This window comes from Ixodes scapularis, unplaced genomic scaffold (genome assembly GCF_016920785.2).
Source record: "Ixodes scapularis isolate PalLabHiFi unplaced genomic scaffold, ASM1692078v2 PGA_scaffold5__190_contigs__length_132052651, whole genome shotgun sequence".
Lineage (NCBI taxonomy): Eukaryota > Metazoa > Arthropoda > Arachnida > Ixodida > Ixodidae > Ixodes > Ixodes scapularis.
This window is the reverse complement of record NW_024609880.1, coordinates 63,932,109-63,951,515: the sequence shown is the minus strand read 5'-3', so window position 1 is coordinate 63,951,515 and position 19,407 is coordinate 63,932,109. Positions and strand designations below refer to the sequence as shown.

Genomic DNA, 19,407 nt, shown 5'->3' with positions numbered 1-19,407 from the left:
GTGAGACATTCGCTCACGTAGTCGACGGATGTATCTTTTGGCGTCGCTCTTTGTGAAAGGTGTGAGGTGGACGTTGTTACTTGTATGGGCTGCGGTAGCCAATTGGTCAGCTTGGTGATTTCCTAAACTCCGGTATGCCCGGGGACCCACTGTAGATGTACAGTGTTGCCAAATTCGATGGCATCAGAGAGTTCTAAGTAAATTCTGTGTACAAGGGAGTTGTGTTCACTACGGCTATTCATAGTCTTAATAGATTGCAAAGCTGCCTTTGAATCAGTACATATGACCCAAGAATTCGCAGCCGAGTTGCTTTTTATGTACGTTGCAGCCGCGAGTAAAGCATGTAATTCCGCAGTGGTTGAGGAAGTAGGATGCGATAGTCGAAAGGATGACCAATGGTTAAAATCAGGCACAACAAAGGCTGATGTCGATCCGTCTTCAGTGGTTGATCCATCAGTATACACGTGGATGTCATCTTTATATTTTTCTTCCAGATGTGAAAGAGTCAATGTTCTTGCAATCTGTGTGTTAACTGATGTTTTTGTTTGCATGCCTGGAATGTCCATGTTGATCTCCAGTAATGGTAGCGTCCAGGGTGGTTTACAGATCTCTTGAATCCAGTTAGGTTGTTCGGGAATCCATAATGGAAGAGAATTCAGTGTGGAAAGAAAGTTGGTCCCTTTGCGAGTAAAAATATCATTGAAAAGAGGCCGCGTGGAGAGTCGAAAGAAATTACGACATATCTCCTGTGTTCTTAGAATATGTATAGTCGGCTCTCTTGCCGTTACGAGTACAAGCGCGCTGGATGTTGATCGCGGTAAACCGAGGCATACTCTTAAGCTTCTTGCTAGCATGTAGGTAAGGCGAGACTCTGATGTCCGGGAAAGTCCGTTTAACACCGGAATAGAGTATGCAATCGCTTGTCGTATTAGCGCCGTGTGGAATGAGAGCATCGCATCTATTGATGCTCCCCATCTTGCCCCCGCAATGCAGCGGAATACATTAATCACACAATTAATTCTACTCTCTAACATGTCTAAATGTTTGGACCAAGTGAGAGATTGATCTAATATTACACCAAGAAATCTATAGGATTTAACCCTTTGAATTGATGCTCCGTTGAGTTCTAGCCTAAGCCCAGGGAGTTTCTTTCTTGTAAATGGCAGAAATGCTGATTTCGCGGCAGAGAGTTCCATTCCTCGTTCTTTTAGAAATCTAAAAGTGGTGTCTAAGCCCGCTTGTAACTTATTCTTTAGGATATCGCGAGATGAACCAGAGATCCATATACATATGTCATCCGCATAGATGGATATTTTTAAAGGTGATTCAAGTTTCTGCGGTAGCTGTGCCATTACTGCATTGAAAAGAGTAGGGCTCAGCACGCTGCCTTGGGGTACTCCATGGTGTATTTCATGTCTCATGCTGTCTCCATCGTTGGTTTTTACTATTATGTTTCTACAGTAAAGATATTCCTTTATCCACCTAAGCATCCGTCCACGTACACCAAGCTGTACGAGTCCTTCAAGAACGTGAGCATGGCTAACAGTGTCGAATGCTCGACGAATATCTAGGAAGAGTGCAACTGTAAAGTTTCCATTGTTTCTTTCGTGTTCAACGGATGTGGTGAGATCTAAAATGCCATCCATTGTGCACCTTCGAGGGCGAAATCCTGTTATCTCTTCGGGGAACGCTTCACTTGTTTCGAGCCACCACTGTAAGCGATTATGTATCATCTTCTCAAGTAGTTTACCGACGCAACTTGTTAAGCTGACAGGACGGAATGAATCTAAATTTAACGGCGATTTTCCAGGCTTTAGTAGTGGAACTACCTTAGCTAGCTTCCATGATTCAGGTATCTTTTCTGTTCTCCAAATTTCATTATATATTTCAAGAAGTGCGGTAGTAGCGGCAGGGCCAAGATTTGAAAGAGCGTCATAAGTGACTTTATCAAGACCAGGAGCTGTTGATTTTCGAATACTTTGTAGCGCGCACTCCATTTCACGGGTGTTGAATTCATAGTCTAGGTCTGTTTGCACTGAGTGCAGCTCTTTCTTGAATGCACGAGTCGCTTTCTCGTGAGAAGAACGGTATTCTATAGAGGACACCATATCACTTTGTAGCGTTAGCAAAGTACAATATTCATTCGCAATTACTACCTCCGATGTACCTCGAAGTAGAGCTAGAGCCCGGAAAGGTTGTTTTTGTATTACTGGTGTACGGAGAGAACGAAGTATCTTCCATACCTTCGGTATCGGAGTGAATGGAGTTAGAGTACAGCTGAACTGCTTCCATCGGCGAATGGAGAGAATTTGTAGCTCTCGTCGTATTAGTTTGTGAATGTGTTGGGCCTCATTGTAGTCCTCAACACGACCAGATCTTCGATAACGACGTTCTGCTCTGCGCCTTATTGCCCTTAATTTTTCGTATTCGCCATTGACGCCGACGTGTCCACTGGGTACGGTCACAAGACGCGTTGCTCGTTCACAATTGTTTAAAACGGAGATTGCAAATTCCTCGGGTTCCTTTACATTGGGAAGGTTCCGAGTGTTGAAGTGCCTGAACATTTTCCAATTCGTAATCCGAACTCGATAATGCTGTCCACGAACATCGAAAATTGGGTGTTGAATGAGAATTGGGAAGTGGTCACTGCCTCGGGTTTCTCTATCAGTCGTCCATGTCACTTGAGGTGAAATGTCGGGAGAACATAGTGTCAGATCCAAATAGCTGCAATAGGTATGGCCCCGGACGAACGTTGGGGACCCGTCGTTGAGGACACAGATGTTGTTCTCGTCCATATATTTCCCGATCAGATTTCCACGTTGATCGCAGTGATCACTCCCCCACATAGTGTGGTGGCCATTAAAATCTCCACATATTATGTAAGGAGTAGAAATATGGCTGAAAATTGCAGAGAATTCCGAATGGGTTAGCGGAGTCCGAGGTTCAATGTAGACACTCACTATATGCAACATTGTCTCACCACATCGTACCTTGCAAGCAACAAATTCTGGAACTTCTGTAGTTGACGAAAACACGGGCACAGATATTATATCTCTCCGTACCGCCAATAACGCTCGGCTTTGGCCGTGTTGGCGAGATGACTTGTATAGTACATAATTTGAAAGACGAAAATCCTCATCTACTCGAGCTTCTGATAATGCAAGTATTGGTATATTATATTGTGCAACAAACTGACGAAAATCGCCTGACTTTTTCCGTAATCCATTCGTGTTCCACTGAAATATTCCTGTGTGACTGTATATGTCAGGCATTGGAATACTCCTCATTCATAGTTGCACGTGACGACATAACTAACCTTTCTAGAGTAAATAGCGCTGTTACTTCCGGTAGGTTGTTGGCTGATGGTACAGCATCAAGTATAGCCCGGAGAGCTGTAAAAAACATGGGTACCAGTAAATGTTCAACATCACTCGATCTTCGGGTCTCCAAGTATTGCGGATGATGTTCATGTCGATGAATGCCTTTTCTTAGAGTGCGGGGAGCTGGCACTGGTGTGATCGCTGCTTGTCTGTCTCCTCCAGCAGCCTGACCAGAAGTAGACGTGCGTTGGTGTGATATCTGGCCTTGTTGCTGGCGACGCTTTAGTGCGTCCGAGTACAATGGCCTGGGAGGTTGTTGAGACATCTGGACTTGCTGTGTTGATCGAGGAGGTCGAGGAGGGAGTGGAGGTGGGTGGGGAGGAGGCAAAGGGACAGGAGGTGGGCGTATAATTTCTAGGTTTGGGGACGGGGAGCGGTTGTTTCTTATCGGTCCGTTCAGGATCTCGTGTTTTCTGGCTGCAGCGGCTGCTTTTTTATGAGGACAGCCTGAATACGAAGCACAGTGTTTTTCTCCGCAATTGGCACATTTTGGGTTGGTTTTGTTCATGCACTCCTTGTAGCTGTGCGGCCCTGCACACACCTTGCACCTTTGTTGGCCACGACAATGTCTTGCAATGTGTCCATGCCGTTGGCAGCGAAAACACTGTGTCGGGATGCCGAAGTATTCCATCACCGGGTGACTTGTGAATCCCAGGAAAACCCGGGAGGGCATCGGCTGATCCTGCGGGAACTGAAGCAGGACACTTTCCGTTGGCTCTTGCTCCATGGAGCCGTCTTCTTTCCTTGAGTACGAAATTTGCCGCTGGACCGCGATGACACCAGCATCTTTTAAGTAGTCGAGAAGTTCAAAGTCTGAATATTGGACTGGGATATTGTTGATCTTGCCAACATTACGGGTGTACGACTGGGAGACGGTCACCGACACGTCTATTCCGACTAGGGATTTCATCGCAAGTAGTCTATTTGTCGCGTTTAGTGATGCCGCATTGACGGTGATAGTGCCATCCTTTCTTATGCGTGGGGCGAGTACCTTCTCTTGCGATACTGCTACAATTTCTTTTGCAATCTTGTTTGGATTGATTTTCCAGAAAGAAGCCCCGTGTTGCTTTGGCTTGATGATCAAGGGGATACCAGCTGGGCGGTTTTTTCGCACGGTGACTTGGGTAAAATCAGTCCCGTCCTGAATGTCATTGTTTTCCTCATTAATCGAGTAGGTTGACGTTCTTGCATCCATATTTTCTTGAGGGAGTTGCAAGCATTGTTTCTTCATTGGGATATCGTTACTGGAATCTTCATTCGCCGTTGGCTGGCCTTGTAATAGTAAATGTGGTTCCATGCCTGGAACTTGTCTTGTGGTAGCCACGGCATCCATGTTGGTGCCCGGGGTCAAGGTTTCAGGAACCGCGTCATTGAGGCGCGGCGACTCGGTCGCTAGTTGTCGCTTTTTAGCCGACAGGGTACCTCTGCAGGGTCCAGTGACTAAGTTATTGTTCGCGGTAGCCAAAACGATCGGAATAGCGTGAAATAATTCAAGCTTACAGGAGGAGCGAGAAATCGGTGCTTCCTGATCCGATCGTCGTCGTCGTTTTCGTGAAGTCCCATCGACTGACTTCATTCGTAAAAGACCCTTTTCAAAAGTCCGCGCTAACGACTGTCCGCCATTGCTTGCTCACATACTCGGAGCGTGTATTAAACACGATGGTGACGTCAGTGTTCGGCGTCAACTCGGCTGAGCTCGCGTTGACAACGAGCGCTGACGTCACTGTTCGACAAGGACTCGGAGCCAATCACGGGCTTCGTGAGCAAGCAATGGTGACCGAACAATGTTGCTCGATGGACTTTTGAAGGGGGTCTATTATCACAACCATTTGCCGACAAATTTAGATTCTCCCCGAGGGTTTCGTATTTCTGTATTCCCGGTTCATTAGAGTTCGACAAAAAGCGTCCGCCAATTCGCAATACACACAGAAGCCGACTCTGCGTCTAAATCTACGAGAGCTTAGGATACACCAGCAAGTACCCGGCTGCTCTACTATTGGTGATTGTACGGTCAATCGCTATCGTTGCAATCTATGATACGCGAGTTTGTGAAAAACTTTAGGTTGGGGATCCGCGGAGACGCAGAGGTTTCAGCGGCCTCACTCGAGTTTTATAAAATGCCTGAATTTCTGAAGTCGCGGTCACACTCCCAAGACATCGTACAAAAGAAAGTGTGCAAACACTGTCTGAGGCATGTTTCTTTCGTGTGCGACGGTCACACTGGACTGGCCATACACTGTCTGCAGACTTGCTGGAAGCACACGTGTCTGAAACAAGCATGCTTCAAACATAAGCTTGAGGCGTGCCCGCAGGTACGCTTCTGTCCATAGGCGAAGACTACGGGGGGGGGGGGGGGGGGGGGGGCATCGAGGCTCGTGCCCCTTCCCCCCGGGCCATGATCCTTACCGAGACGCTGTTTACGTGCAATGTAACGAGTTTCTAGTAGTGGCATGTAAACAAAATAATGCCCACGTTGCCTTTATTGACAAAATACATGAAAAATGAAATCCCAGCGCGCCCCGGAAAACTTCTCAGCACCCCCCCCCCCTCCCCCCACCCCTCGGCAAAATGGAAAGTCTACGCCGCTGCTTTTGTCATGGTGTCTGTAGCGAAGAACGTGCGTCTTTTGCAGGAGGTACGAAGTATGTGCGACGACGGCTTTATACGAAAACACATAGAAGGACACATTTTGGAGACCGCTATTTTTATTTCGACAGGCTACTTGAGCAAAAAGAGGGATTTGCGCTAAAATCGCCAGTTCGTATCTCACCACGAATCTGCACACACTCATTTATAGCCGCTCCAAGTTCGTCAATATTTCACCGACAAGCAAAAAAAGAAAAAGAAAAAAAATACTAACAGACATTAAAAAAAAAAAAAAAAAAAAACCTTCCGCGGCGGGAGTGAAGTTGTCGTAATATAGTTTAAGTTAGATCTCATCGCGCACCGACACTTAAAAAAACTTATAATTTGTTTTTTAAAGCAGTTTGGTCAGGACACGCGTGTCAAAAAATAAATTTTACGCGAAAAAAAAAAAAGAAGTTTTAGAGCAATATTGACGGGGAGAGATTTCTTCGAAATTCTGCGCGCAAAGTCTGTGACAGCACGGAACGGTCATTGGCTCTTTCCACTTCAACGCGAAAGTGAGGCCGATCCATCTCTCCTCCACGTTGCCTCCACGCGCCCCGAAATGCCAGAAAACAAATGGACTACCGACTCAATCGCGCCTCGCGCCGTCAATATTGCTCTTTTTTTTTTTTTTTTTTTCGCGTAATATTAATTTTTTGACACGCGCGTGCCAATCGACTGCTTAAAAAAAAAAAAAAATTTTAAACGCTCTTTAGGTTTTTTTATATTCGTCTGTACTTACTACTTGCACGTAAAGTCGTACTGATCAAGGCGACAACACCGTGAAAGCGGACGGATTGCAGGTTTGCCCGGGGAAAGTGTTTGCGTAGTTAACCACGTGTCACGACACTACAATGAAGCAGCTTTATCCTTCAGATAAGATCTCCCGAAACACGTTTCGTCATTTATTATTCTCCTTGTTCGCCTAATACTTGCGCATAAAATAAAACCGTAAAAAAAGTAGTCAGCACGTTGTGGCAATTACGAATATACCAAGTTTCGCAGAGTAAATTCGGTGTTTGCATTGTTGCAAATCACCGGTAGCCTCGCACTTTCGATGCTGTAGGAACCAGCACGATTACAAGGTTCTACATGCTTCAATAAATCACCACGCAAAGGTAAATTAGATTCAGTATCATCAGTTTCTACTAGCCTTGCACGCTACCGAGTTGGTAAATATATACTGGGCAAATTATTGTCGTTTTTAGTAGTACTATTTCTTACTCTGCGCCGCAGCTCGGCACACCTCTACACATCAACCCCCCTATAAGTTACAATTTGTTAAATATCGCTAAAAACAATATGAAACGCCATTGCCTGGATGGTTAGTAAATATCAAACGCCGTGAATGTTCTGGGATCCGACTTGTAACTTGCACAAGGGAGCGCCAGATACAGATAAAGTTCCTAGATAACAGCGTCCTACAAGTAGCGACATTCTATGAAGCGCCGACTGCGTGATGGTGCCCGTCTTAAGAAGCAAATGGCGAAAAGAGCAGAAGACTAAATGAATAACTCCATTTTGTTCCAGCGGAATGTGCTTTGTCATTTGTATTGGTTGTCACTATCCAGGGACCTTAGGTATAAGCTCAGAATGCTATATATCCTGGTGGGTCGATCGCGCCGCGTGCATGATCGAGAAGATACGCATTTCCTTTCACCTAGAAGGTACCCATACACTCTTACTCCGAGCGTAAACAATAAGGAGGCCAGAATGACCTCGCCTAGTCAGGCTCGCCCTAGCTCTTTCCCGAACATTCTAGGTCAAACATTCGAGATGACGAGCATAGTAGAGAAAGAGCCGTGCGCCGTATTGCCAATTCATTCGCGGATTGTCCCTCGCGATAGCCAGCTGTTATGCCGACGTACCGTCGCCTGTTACTGCCGTCGTCGACGCTCGCTTCTGCTTTCTCCCGACGCGTGTTCCTCTTTCTTTTCTTTTTTTTTTTTCGTTTCTAGGTTTGCCGCTATTAAATATTTCGATCTTTCCGTTTCGCCTGCCTCGTCGTCTGTCATTCGTGACATTTCTGGTGGAAGTGCGGGATACCGCAGCCCATGAAACGTACCCCTCCGGCCAGCCCCTGGCTCAAGAAGACCGTCCGTGGAGGCAACCGAGACCTTAGGAAGCCGCCGCACCAAAGATCAACCCCCGGAATTCGGACTCCTACCGCACCCCCGGAGGAGGAAGTCGACGAAACCAACTATGATCACCCGGGGTCAGCAAACTGAGACTACCACCGCTGCCTCCCCCATCGTTTACCTGCCCGTCGCCCCTTGTACGCCGACGTGCATCCACGGCGAGATCCACGAAGATGTCGAGGACTGGACCTAACACTAAGAGCGCGTGGCACGCCACAACGAATAAAGGCCGGGCCAGTGCCTGCAGAACGTTTATATGTCCCACGAGGGAACGGCGCGACACTGGTACGAAAACCACGAGACGACAATCACCTCCTGGGAAGTGCTTAAAGGGGGTCTCCGACGTACGTCATCAAGTCATTATCGACGAGAAAGAGAGAGAGAGCCGAAGACCTGCTTCGGTCGAGAACCCAATGCCCGAATGAGACCGTCACTATACCTTCGTAGATGTCTCGCGCCTGAGTTCCCGCGCCGACCCTCAGGCCACAGAATGAAAGAACCTACATGTCCTCATGCGCGGCGTAAAGAACGACATCATCGGTGGCCTCAATCGTAACCCTTCGACGACAGTTGATGGATTTATCACCGAGGCAAGCAACATTAAGCGAGCACTGGTGGCACGGGCCCGCCACTACTACCGACACGGCGACGCCACAGCCCTCACACTGCCGCACGGCGAGCTCCGCGCTGGAGGCGACAACCTTCGCGACATCATCCGGGAAGTCGTTCGAGAGGAGCTCCGAAAGCTGCCGCCTGCCGCTGTTCGTCCAGCTTCTCTCTCCACCGTCGACAAAGTCCGCGAGGGCCTCCAACGGGCACTCCAGCCAGAACTTTTTGCCGACGCCGCACAGGAAGCACCGACCCTGACGTATACGCCGCCGTATTTCTCGTCGTCCGCAGCTTCCCGTCGCTCAACACTACGAGGCACCTCCCCGGTGTGATAGTCCATCGCTGCATTAGTCCCAACGCCAAGACGAACGCTCTCAGTACGGTCGCCCCGGAGCGACCTGCACCCAGGAAGACGAACGTCTGGAGAACGGCCGACCGACGCCCGCTTTGCAACCACTGCGGGGAAGCCAACCACGTTTATCGACGATGCCACTACCGCCAGCTAAGCCTGCGAGGGTTTGCGCCCAGTGACCCTCGACAACAACTTGGGGAGCGGCCTCGGGACATCGAGGACTTCCTTCGCCGCCCGACATCTCCTGAGCTGTCTCCCCACCGAGAATATCGGCCGCCTTCACCGCGACGCCCAGCATCGCCTCTTCGTAGGCACCACCGCGAAAGCCTGTCTCCGCTGCCTCGCGGGAAAAACTAAGCGCGGCAACCCCTGGAGTTGGAGTTGCGGTAGACCGACGACGTAAACAGCCTCCAAGAATGCCGGAGACCTCCCACTCGACCGACGCCATGCATTGGAGCGACGATTCCGCAACGGTGTCCAATAACCTCAACGTTTTTATCGACGGACACGACGCGTCGGCGGACTTGTACACGTTACAGAAAAATAGTAAGGAATTACATTTACAATTACTCGGGGCTAAATTGTAATTAATTACAATTACCCTCCCATAAAAGTAAGTTACCGTTACCCCCAAAAGTAATCCGTTACTTTCGTGGCGTTACTTTCAACATTACTTTCCTCAATTACGAAACAAAGGGAAGAAGGTTACTCAAGTTCTTATTGTTGCCACCTCTTTCATTTATTGACCTTGAGTATTTTGAGCAACAGCTGGCCCTCGAATGTCTCGTCAGACATTTTGCGTTATTTCTTACTCAATATGTTGACAACTACGCTGAACACTAGTTGAACTGAGGCACTGGATAGGAGGGCCATATTGTGCCTCACGGATGGTTTATGCTCTGCATTGAGCTTCCTCAGGGAAGCAATGGGAGTACTACTTACCTCGAAGATAGGGCAAAGCTGCGTCCTTGGAGCCGTTGCCTCATATTCGACAGTTTTAGTAGAGTTGGTAACAGTTAGGTGATAATTAAATAATAAATGAGGTTTGGCTCGATATTCTTCTTCCTTTGGTTCTGAACAGGCCGAGCCTCGGTTGAGACGTTGATGAATAAGAAAAACTTTCCAATATTTAAATATAAGTAATCGAGAAAAAAAAACAAAAAAAAAAAAGGACACTCATAACAAGAATTAATTAGAACGTTGGTTAAAAAAAGGAAATGTAAACGCACGTTTGCCATGTGTACCTTTCTTGGTGCCGTTGAAAAACGCACGGTGCACGAACCGACTGCAGTTTACACCGGTGTTCTCCAGATAGACGTCCGCTGATCCCACGGGCAGCGAAGGACAGATAACTAAGTAAGCCGCGCTATGGCCGCACTCGCGAGTTTCACTCTCTCCTCCAGCCTAGAATATCAGGTCTACGTCAGCCACCATTATGTTTTATTTGTAACAATATCTGCTTGAGATAGATACGTCCTGCTGGGGTAAAAACGGGAAGGAGAAAACAGGTAGACTATTACCACTTTCGAAGTGTTCGCAAAAAGCTGACTCGCAAAAAGCTGACTCACAAAAAGGGTGACTGAAACGCAGATAACATGGCTGGAAACCACAAATAAAGTGGACCAACCCTAGGAGTTGGACAATAAAAAAAAGTAAGTAGCTTTTTAAAAAGGGTCGAATAAGGTGAAAGAAGCAGAAAAAAAATACATCCTGTTTTCTAAGAGAAGATGGTAAGAGTGCATCGACGAACGAGAATGCTTGTGGCAATAAAACATCTCTTTAGTAAACTTTAGAGTAGAGGGAGCGTTTTCTCGTGTTTTGACATTACGAAAATGGTCCAAGTCACTATAACCAAGAAGGAAATTGTTAATTCTCGTCTGTGCACTTACCGCCTAGAGCTTCTCGAAGAGGCACACACTCACTTGGTGTCCTCCTCTCCCCGCCTTTGATCGCAAAGAAAATACAAACACTAAAAAAAGCGGATATAACTTTTTTGTATATATATATATATATATATATATATATATATATATATATATATATATATATATATATATATATATATATCGATTTTTTTTTTTTTTTTTTTTTTTTCTTTTGACATTGTTGAGGGTCTAAAAAATATAGTTCAGGGGCTTGGTGTTGCAAAAAGAAAAAAAAAAGGGCTTTGCAGAACTGAAGAGTACCAGCCTCCCTTTGGGCGCTGGTTAATTCGCGTGACACTGTCACTGCGCAAAATGAAAACGACCTTTTCTTTAACAGGGGGGAGGGGGCTGGTCCTGAAAAATATGAAACGGATTACAAGGGATCCGTTACGTAAAAAATGTATGGGAATTACTTTAAAATTAGTCTAGAAAATATGTAATTATTCCGTTACTAAATTACCGATAAACGTAAGGGATTACAAGTGATTTCGTTACTTTTGTAACGGATTACGTACAAGTCTGCGCGTCGGCACTCGTGGACACCGGTGCGGACTACTCCGTATTAAGTGAAACACTCTCTCGACACCCACGAAAAGTGACTACGCCATGGGACGGACCTCAAATACGAACCGCCGGAGGACACCTCATCATGCCTGTTGGAAGGTGCACTGCTCGCGTCGAAATTCACGGGGAGACCTGTCCAGTCATTTACCGTCCTTTACGACTGTGCGAGAGATGTTATCCTTGGCATGGACTTCCTGTGTGAATGCGGTGCCGTGATCGACCTTGGAGCGAACAAGTTGACGCTACGAAAGCCCGTCCTACTTCCGGAGGGATCCAGAACAACGCAAGCCGCCGTCCGAGTCCTTGCGGACACGTGAACCTGCAGCCGCGGTCGAGTGTTCTTGTGCCCGTCGTGACCGATGCAGTCGCCTGCGGGGAAGTTCTTCAGGAAGGCAACGTCCAACTCGTCTCGGAAGAGGAGTAGGCGTCGCAAGGGGCGTAGCAGAGCTGCAGGATGGACGCACTGTGGTCTTCGTGGCGAACTTTCGACAGGAGGCGCAGCACCTCAGGAAAGGTGCCGCAGTAGTCCACGTCGAGGAACTCCGGAACGCCGCCGAGATCGCCGCGATCTGCGATGAACCCTCGCCATCCCAGCCGTATACACCGCCGCCGCAGCCCGACGTTAACCCCCAGCTTAGGGCCACGGAACGACGACGGCTCAGAGACCTCCTCACCGAATTCAGCGACTGCTATACGACGACGTGGAAAGTGTGCCACACAACAGTTGTTAAACATCGCATCATTACCAACGAGGATGCGCTCCTGTGCATCGGCCGCCGTACCGGGTTGCCACAAAGAAAAGAGAGGCCATTCATGAGAAAGTGCAAAAAATGCTCAACGACGACATCATCCAGCCGTCAAGCAGCCCGTGGGCCTCTCCAGTCATACTGGTGAAACAGAAGGACCGAACGCTTCGGTTCTACGTAGATTACCGGCGGCTCAACGTGGTGACGAAAATAAGACGTGTATCCGCTCCCCCGCATCGACGACACACTGGACCGGATAAGCCACTCCCTATACTTTTCGTCGATGGACCTTAAGAATGGCTATTGGCAGATCGAAGTCGATGAATGGCACGGAGAGAAGACTGTCTCCTTCACGCCCGATGGTCTGCACAAGTTCAAGGTGATGCCTTTCGGACTTTGCATGGCCCCGGCAACTTTCCAGCGTGCCATGGGCACCGTCGTGGCAGGCCTTAAATGGCAGAGCTGCCTCGTTTACCTCAACCACGTCCTGGTATTCTCGGCTAACTTCGACGAGCACTTGCGACGCCTTCGGGCCGTTCTACAAGCAATCAGGACCGCCGGACTCACCCTCAAGCCGACGAAGTGCTGCCAGTTCGCCTACGGCGAATTGAACTTCCTAGGCCACATTGTGAGCAACGAAGGCGTTCGTCCTGAACCTGAGAAGACACGCGCCGTAGCGGCATTTCCACCGCCCACCAACAAGAAGGCCGTCCGAAGATTCCTGGGACTTCGCGAGTACTACAGGCGGTTCGTTCGGGATTTCGGCAAGCTTTCTACGCCGCTCACGCATTTCACGAAAGACTCCGTGAACTTCGAATGGGGAAAAGAACAACAGGCATATTCGACGAGCTAAGGCGACGACTCCAATCGCCACCGATTCTTGGCCACTTCAACCAATCAGCCGAAACAGAAGTTCACACGGACGCCAGCAATACAGGACTCGGCGCGGTACTGATCAAACGACAAGAGGGTACAGAGTGCGTGATCGCCTACGCAAGTCAGACGTTGTCGAACGCGGAACGAAATTACTCGAGGACCAAGAAGGAATGTCTTGCCGTCGTTTGGGCCCCATCACGAAATTCCGCCTGTACTTATACCGGGGTCCTTTTCGAGTGGTCACCGACCACCACTCGCTGTGCTGGTGAGCGAGCTTGAAGGACCCATCGGGACGCCTCGCTCGATGGAGCCTGCGCGCCTGCAAGAGCACGATGTGGCCGTGGCCTACAAGTCAGGCCGCGATGCGATGCCGACTGCCTGTCCAGAGCCCCCGTCGAGTCAGCTACCGGCTGCGCCAAAGATGGCGCCGACGACGACGATCACTTTCTCGGCGCAGTGAGCGTTGACGGCATGGCAGAGGTTCAACGGGACGATCTTGAACTACGCGCGCTGATCGACCACTTGGAGGGACGACGCGTTACGATTCCTCGATCCTTCTCACGTGCCCTTCCAACATTCGCCATCCGGCAGGGTATTCTCTACAAAGAGAACAGCAACTGATAGCCTTGCCGCGACAGTCTCCCTCAAGCCAATTGTCACGCCGATACCTCGACGCTTTCTTCTGTTATCTCGACGATCGTTCTTTCTGTTGTTCCCTGGCGCATGGTTGCCACATTTAAGTTTTTAGTTTCTTTCGTTATACAACGTCTCTCAGCCTGGCACTCGTGACAAGATGTTCTCCCTCATTCCACCGCAAATACTGTACATGTGGTGGCTTGTTTAACTGAAAGACAATGACGTTTTTGCTTTGCCAATCACAGTCAACTTGCAATCACTCGTTAGCATCCGCTGTAAAGTGAGCAGAAGAATTACCACTCGCCCTTAATAACACACTTAATAGGTGTTTAGAGCCGTTCAAAGGCAACAGACACGACAACCGGAATGTTGTGAGAAAAGCAGATTATACTGTTTAAAGAGATAGAATGCAAGATCCAGTTTTAAAATGTGCTGAATTATGAATGACATGTAGCATATGACTCATGCGCGTGCAGGAACGCTAATTTTAGATATGGAACGAGCGCAATTCATCAGAAACAAGGATATTAGAAAATAATTTGGGTACCAAATGTTTTACCAAGAGCTGAAGGTTAAAACTAAACTGTAATTCATCATTTAATTAAAAAACTAAACTTTTCTTCTTCATGCTTATCAGTAGCACACTAGAGGTAGACTGTTTTATGAGAATACAAACTAAGCTAACGAATGATAAATGTTTCAGGCTGTCATTTATTCACTGCTGAAGCTCGATCAGGAATAATGAGATCATTCATTTATTGATCAGGCCCTCGAACAGTCGGTGGCCTACATAGAACACGTAAGCACGCACGATTTGCCATAAAAAAAATAAGTATGTACTGCGGATCAGCTATACTTAGCCGATGAGGTTTAGATTTACTCTCACACGAATATTGAACCTCACACCTCGAAATTATAAACACGGTTCCCATCCAATAATGCTGGCCGCTTGTCATGACAGCCAGCCTAACATTCTCGCATAATAGCGCCGGTTGTATTTTAAAAACTGAATTGGACAGTTGTCACGTCAAGATCCATCCCACTCTAAGGGGTGATTTTCTCCTACGCAAAGAGCCACCTCCCGGCGAAGCACACAATATAGGAATATTTGCTCAGTGGATGTCGGTTCCCCGCTATGCAGCGGTGCGCGGTGAGAAGCGCACTCAACGGAGCCAGCTTGCCTAAACAGGCTTGAAACAATTAGAAATACAGCAAATTTCTCCTAGAGCCGTCAGTCTTCGACACGCGGGCCAAATAAAATAATGTAGTGATCACATCGACGATGTAAAGTTAAAATATTTGCAGAGGCCTACTATAACAAAGCGGCAATGAACTTTGGAGTTTCAATATTGTCGCGCCTAGAAAATGCTAGAGGAGCTTCAAACTAAAACGTTTAATAAGGTACCACGCCTCTTGCATCGGAAGGGTGACTGTCCGAAAGCAGCGCGCTACCGCTGCTTTTGCACACGCAGTACGTTCAGGAATGTTCCAAACCAGAACACACGATCCCAGCTGAGAATGGGCTAGAACCACTAGAACTTCCGAGAAGGGCCAAGACTGATCAAGGAAAGAATCGGGCCGAGCGGATCCGAAACCGTGTTCCTCCTCGTGGCAGTCGCATGCGTTGCTAACTCTGCCGCGTACGCGGCGATATATTCAGAGCCTTTGTCGTCTGTTTGTCTTTCATATGCCCCTTCCGTTATCGCAAGTAAGAAATAAACTTCTGGCCATCGTTTTGCGAAATGTAACATAAAGCAGTAGCAGACTGAGCACGTCGGTGCAGTATGTCGCAAATAACCCAGATACTCCCACCCACCCACGCATACAGACATTTGGATCGAGGTCAGTAAAAAGAAACCACGAACCAGTGAATGCTGAGTGCACCATGCAGAGTCGGGGTCGCGTATAATAACTACAATGTCGGAGCCAGAGCGCCCCGTTCTTTTTCCCTTCGCACCAACTTATAATTGGCGGAGCAGCTGTTACGTGCGCAAAAACGACCCAAAAGCACTGGGGAGAAGCAGTCTTTCAGAGCATCTAGTTTTGGGCCGGTAAATATTTCTTGCTTAGTGCTCGCGGAATGTATATGTTACAGGGAAGTGAAGGAGATGCAAGCTCCTTCAACCATTGAACGTTGTGTGATGTGACGTGTTGTGGCGGAACTCGCTGTTTGCGTTTTTACTGCCGAGACATCCCACAAGTGTACAGTGCTGTAGGCGTTGCCGAGCAATTCCGAAACAGCAGTTGCCACCGTTTTACCGGTTCCCGACGTGCCAGATTTTTTTCAAAAGTAAGCGAACGTAAAACAATGGATTGCAAGAGTCCCGGCTGGTGCCTCTGTCGTATAGGGAGTATTCACTGGCGGCCATATCCGTGTGCGCTGCTGCTGAGCGCGTGCTGACGGCGAGCTTCCGCAGTCCTTTCGGAGCGTGCATTTAGCACCATCAAGGTTGCCGGTCTTAGCAGGCTATTAATGTGAGCTCGTTCTGAGCATGCGCTCTAAACAGCACCCACAAATATGGCGTCCAGTGAATACCTCCTAATGGAGGTATTGACTGGACGCCATATTTGAGGGCGACTCCGCTCCGCTACGTCGCCAACTGGTTCGCAATATAGTATGAAAAATGTAACTGTCCAGCATACGACAAAAAAAAAAAAAAAAAAAAAAACAGTCAAGCGGCGCGTGCTTGCCAGGCCGGCAGGAGAAATACAAGCTAAACACACACAGGGTTCGTACAGGCTTCAAAGAAAAAAAAAATCAAGGGTTTTTAAGGACTTTTAAGGATCTGGAAAGGTATTTTAAAGGACACCTTCAATACTGTAAACGCCTTAATTTTCGCGAATAGCCCACGATTCGTGAAAAACAAGTCCCGCAAACAATTTGGGCACAATATCAACACTTCGGAAGCAACATTCGAGTCGCAAAAATTAGTGGCCTGAGTCCATGACACGCCACATACGCGCACTTCTCCCCACAAGCGAAAGCGTTCGCAATTTCTCTGTCCGGGAACATCCTCATAAACAAGTCGTTTGTTTGCGAGGATGAACTGTACGGGTAGTGAGATGTAATCACCTTTAACGTCCACAAAATTTCTGCAACCGTCACCAACTCGTGCACCTTGCACGCGCTGGTCAAGTGCGATGACGGTGCAGGGACTGCGGGGACGGATCCCGCGGAGACTGATTGGTCACTGAAGCACGGAGTCACATAGTTCTTCATGGAGCTCCCTGCTGCCGTCTTCATGTTCCCACTGTGCTTCGCACTTTTCATGTGGCTTTTTAGTGAGGACTCGCCCATTGACGAGACGTCAAACGTCTTCTCGCAAGGTCTGCATTTTGCCCGATTCATGCTCCCTGTTTCCGGCGCAACCCAGTGTCTGTAGTCGCCATGACCCAACCACGACCGCTGGAAGTTGCACTTTCCAGGCATCGCGCACAGCTTAAATAAACAACGTCCACCATGTGGTGCGTAAAGCAGACTCAAAACAAGGAAATAGCAAACACCACGCGAGTGAACGAAAGCGCAAGATCACAAGAAGCGGACGGGCGAGACCGGATCCGGAACCACCGGGACTGCTACCATTGTGGCCAGGCGCTTAACGTGTATCAACCAAATATATCGAGTTGTATGCCATATAAGAAAATTCCCTCGTTTTAGTTTCGAAATTTGTTTTTAACATACACGTACAAATCATGATTCTATTTTATTATGATAAAAAAAAATGTAGCACCACTGACTATCATAGAGAAATTCAAGGGTTTTCAAGCACCACTTCAAATTCCAGGAATTTCAAGGTCTGGAAAATGGCATTTTCAAATTCAAGGGTTTTCAAGGTTTTCAAGCACCCGTGCGAACCCTGACACAATAAAAAAAAAAAAAAAAGAAGAACCTGAGCGCATCGATGCATGACATGGTGAGCCAGGGCCAAGAGGTTCTTGGAGCGCTTTGTGCAACGGACTGAACTCGGGACGAACAAGTGCCACGTGCGGGTTCAATGTGCACACATTGCCTTCTTTGCTTTAGCTAACTTCTCGTCGCCAACTTTTTTTCGCGGCAGGCTTGTTTCCCCGTACCGGGGTCCCTCTCGATAGAAAGCCCACCGACAGAAACCAAGGTAACCAATACTTCGACACAGCAGTCTTTGAGTTAGAGGGATTTCTGTAGTAGCGTCTGATTTGAACAAGAACATGAATGTTGATGACCTTGCGGCGGTCCTTACGTTTCCGTTTAAAAAGTGCCAAATCTGGAGTAACGTGGGGACGGTAACACCCGACGTCATGCGACCACGGTGACTGGCAGGCAGGGACCAAATATAGTTTCCCACGGCCGTTGCTTTCAGGATCAAGCGTTTCAGCTCACAAAGTAACTTCCGCCGCACAAAAGCGTGGTTTCGTTTTACAGCATGACGGCATGGCTCGTACCCGGCACGCTAGCGTCGGAGTGTCCGCACACAGAAAAACCATGGAAGCCCTGACGGACGATTGATGGAGGGTACTTTGTGTCGGGCGGCCGCTTGCGCCACCTAGCTCACGCATGCTCAGTTACGGTACTCAGTTTATATTCGGTATTGAAAGGCGACCGAAATTGGTTTTTAGGCGCAGGCTTGGCGCAGATTACCCCTATATTTTGGCAAAATGTAGCAGGATGTAGCAGGATTAGCCCCTTGGCGCAGTTTGGCGCAGCAATCACATCACTGAAGTCTTATACATATATACAAAATGCAAACAGCGATGCACATCCACGCTTCCAATGTCAAACGTAGATTAGTGCATACACGAGTCATTCGCACATGCAACGCCAGAGCACCAACACGCTTCTTACAAGAACGGCGGTCGCATCCCGGAATACCTGAACACAAAATGGCGGCGGAAGACCATTGCCATGTTGAGATACTCAGCTCCGCAAACAAAGCGACTGCAGTTTCCGGGATCACGAACCCCGCTCGCCCGAATGGCATTTGGCTAAAGGCCCCTTGAAATGCGCATGCGGCAATCAGAAGACACCACCTTTGCTTTTCTTCGCTTCACGTGATCACCGCTAATGGCATCGGCTCAAGGTGGAGTGTCACTATTAAAAGGATTAAGCTTAATGTTTTCTATACCATTAGGTCGGCCGATCGGTGACCCGCGCTGCAGAGCCCAGGGATACTGAGCTCGAGGCCCACCTCTGTCCGTTTGGTTCTATAGATGAGCATTGTACTGGCGTGCGGTCGTGTATCACTACTGCGTGGGGCATGTTAAAGACCCCAGACTAGGGGTTGTACTGCACTAGTCAAATATATCGTCCACTGATCAGACACTAGATGCCCATGGGCCATGCCGTTTCAGTTGCCGTGTGGCACTGGCAACTAGCATTTATACTGAACGTCATTTGGCGTAAATGGCTTTTTAGGCGCCCGTCTGACAAAGGTAGGCTGTCTAAACGTACACGAAACACAATTTTAAGTTAACTACTTAAATACAAAAAAAAAAAATCGAGGACACATGAGCACTTGTGAGTTGTAAATGCGAAAGCATTAATGTCAGCTCCCTTAGTTCGTTTGCGGCGTACTG

General features: G+C 48.0%; 1 protein-coding gene across 3 annotated transcripts in view; it reads right to left on the bottom strand.

Moving 5' to 3' along the window:
* Positions 1 to 19,407, bottom strand: part of LOC8035265 (5'-AMP-activated protein kinase subunit gamma-1) — a 417,493-nt gene that overhangs the window by 253,984 nt on the left and 144,102 nt on the right. The gene's annotated exons all lie outside the window — the stretch shown is intronic.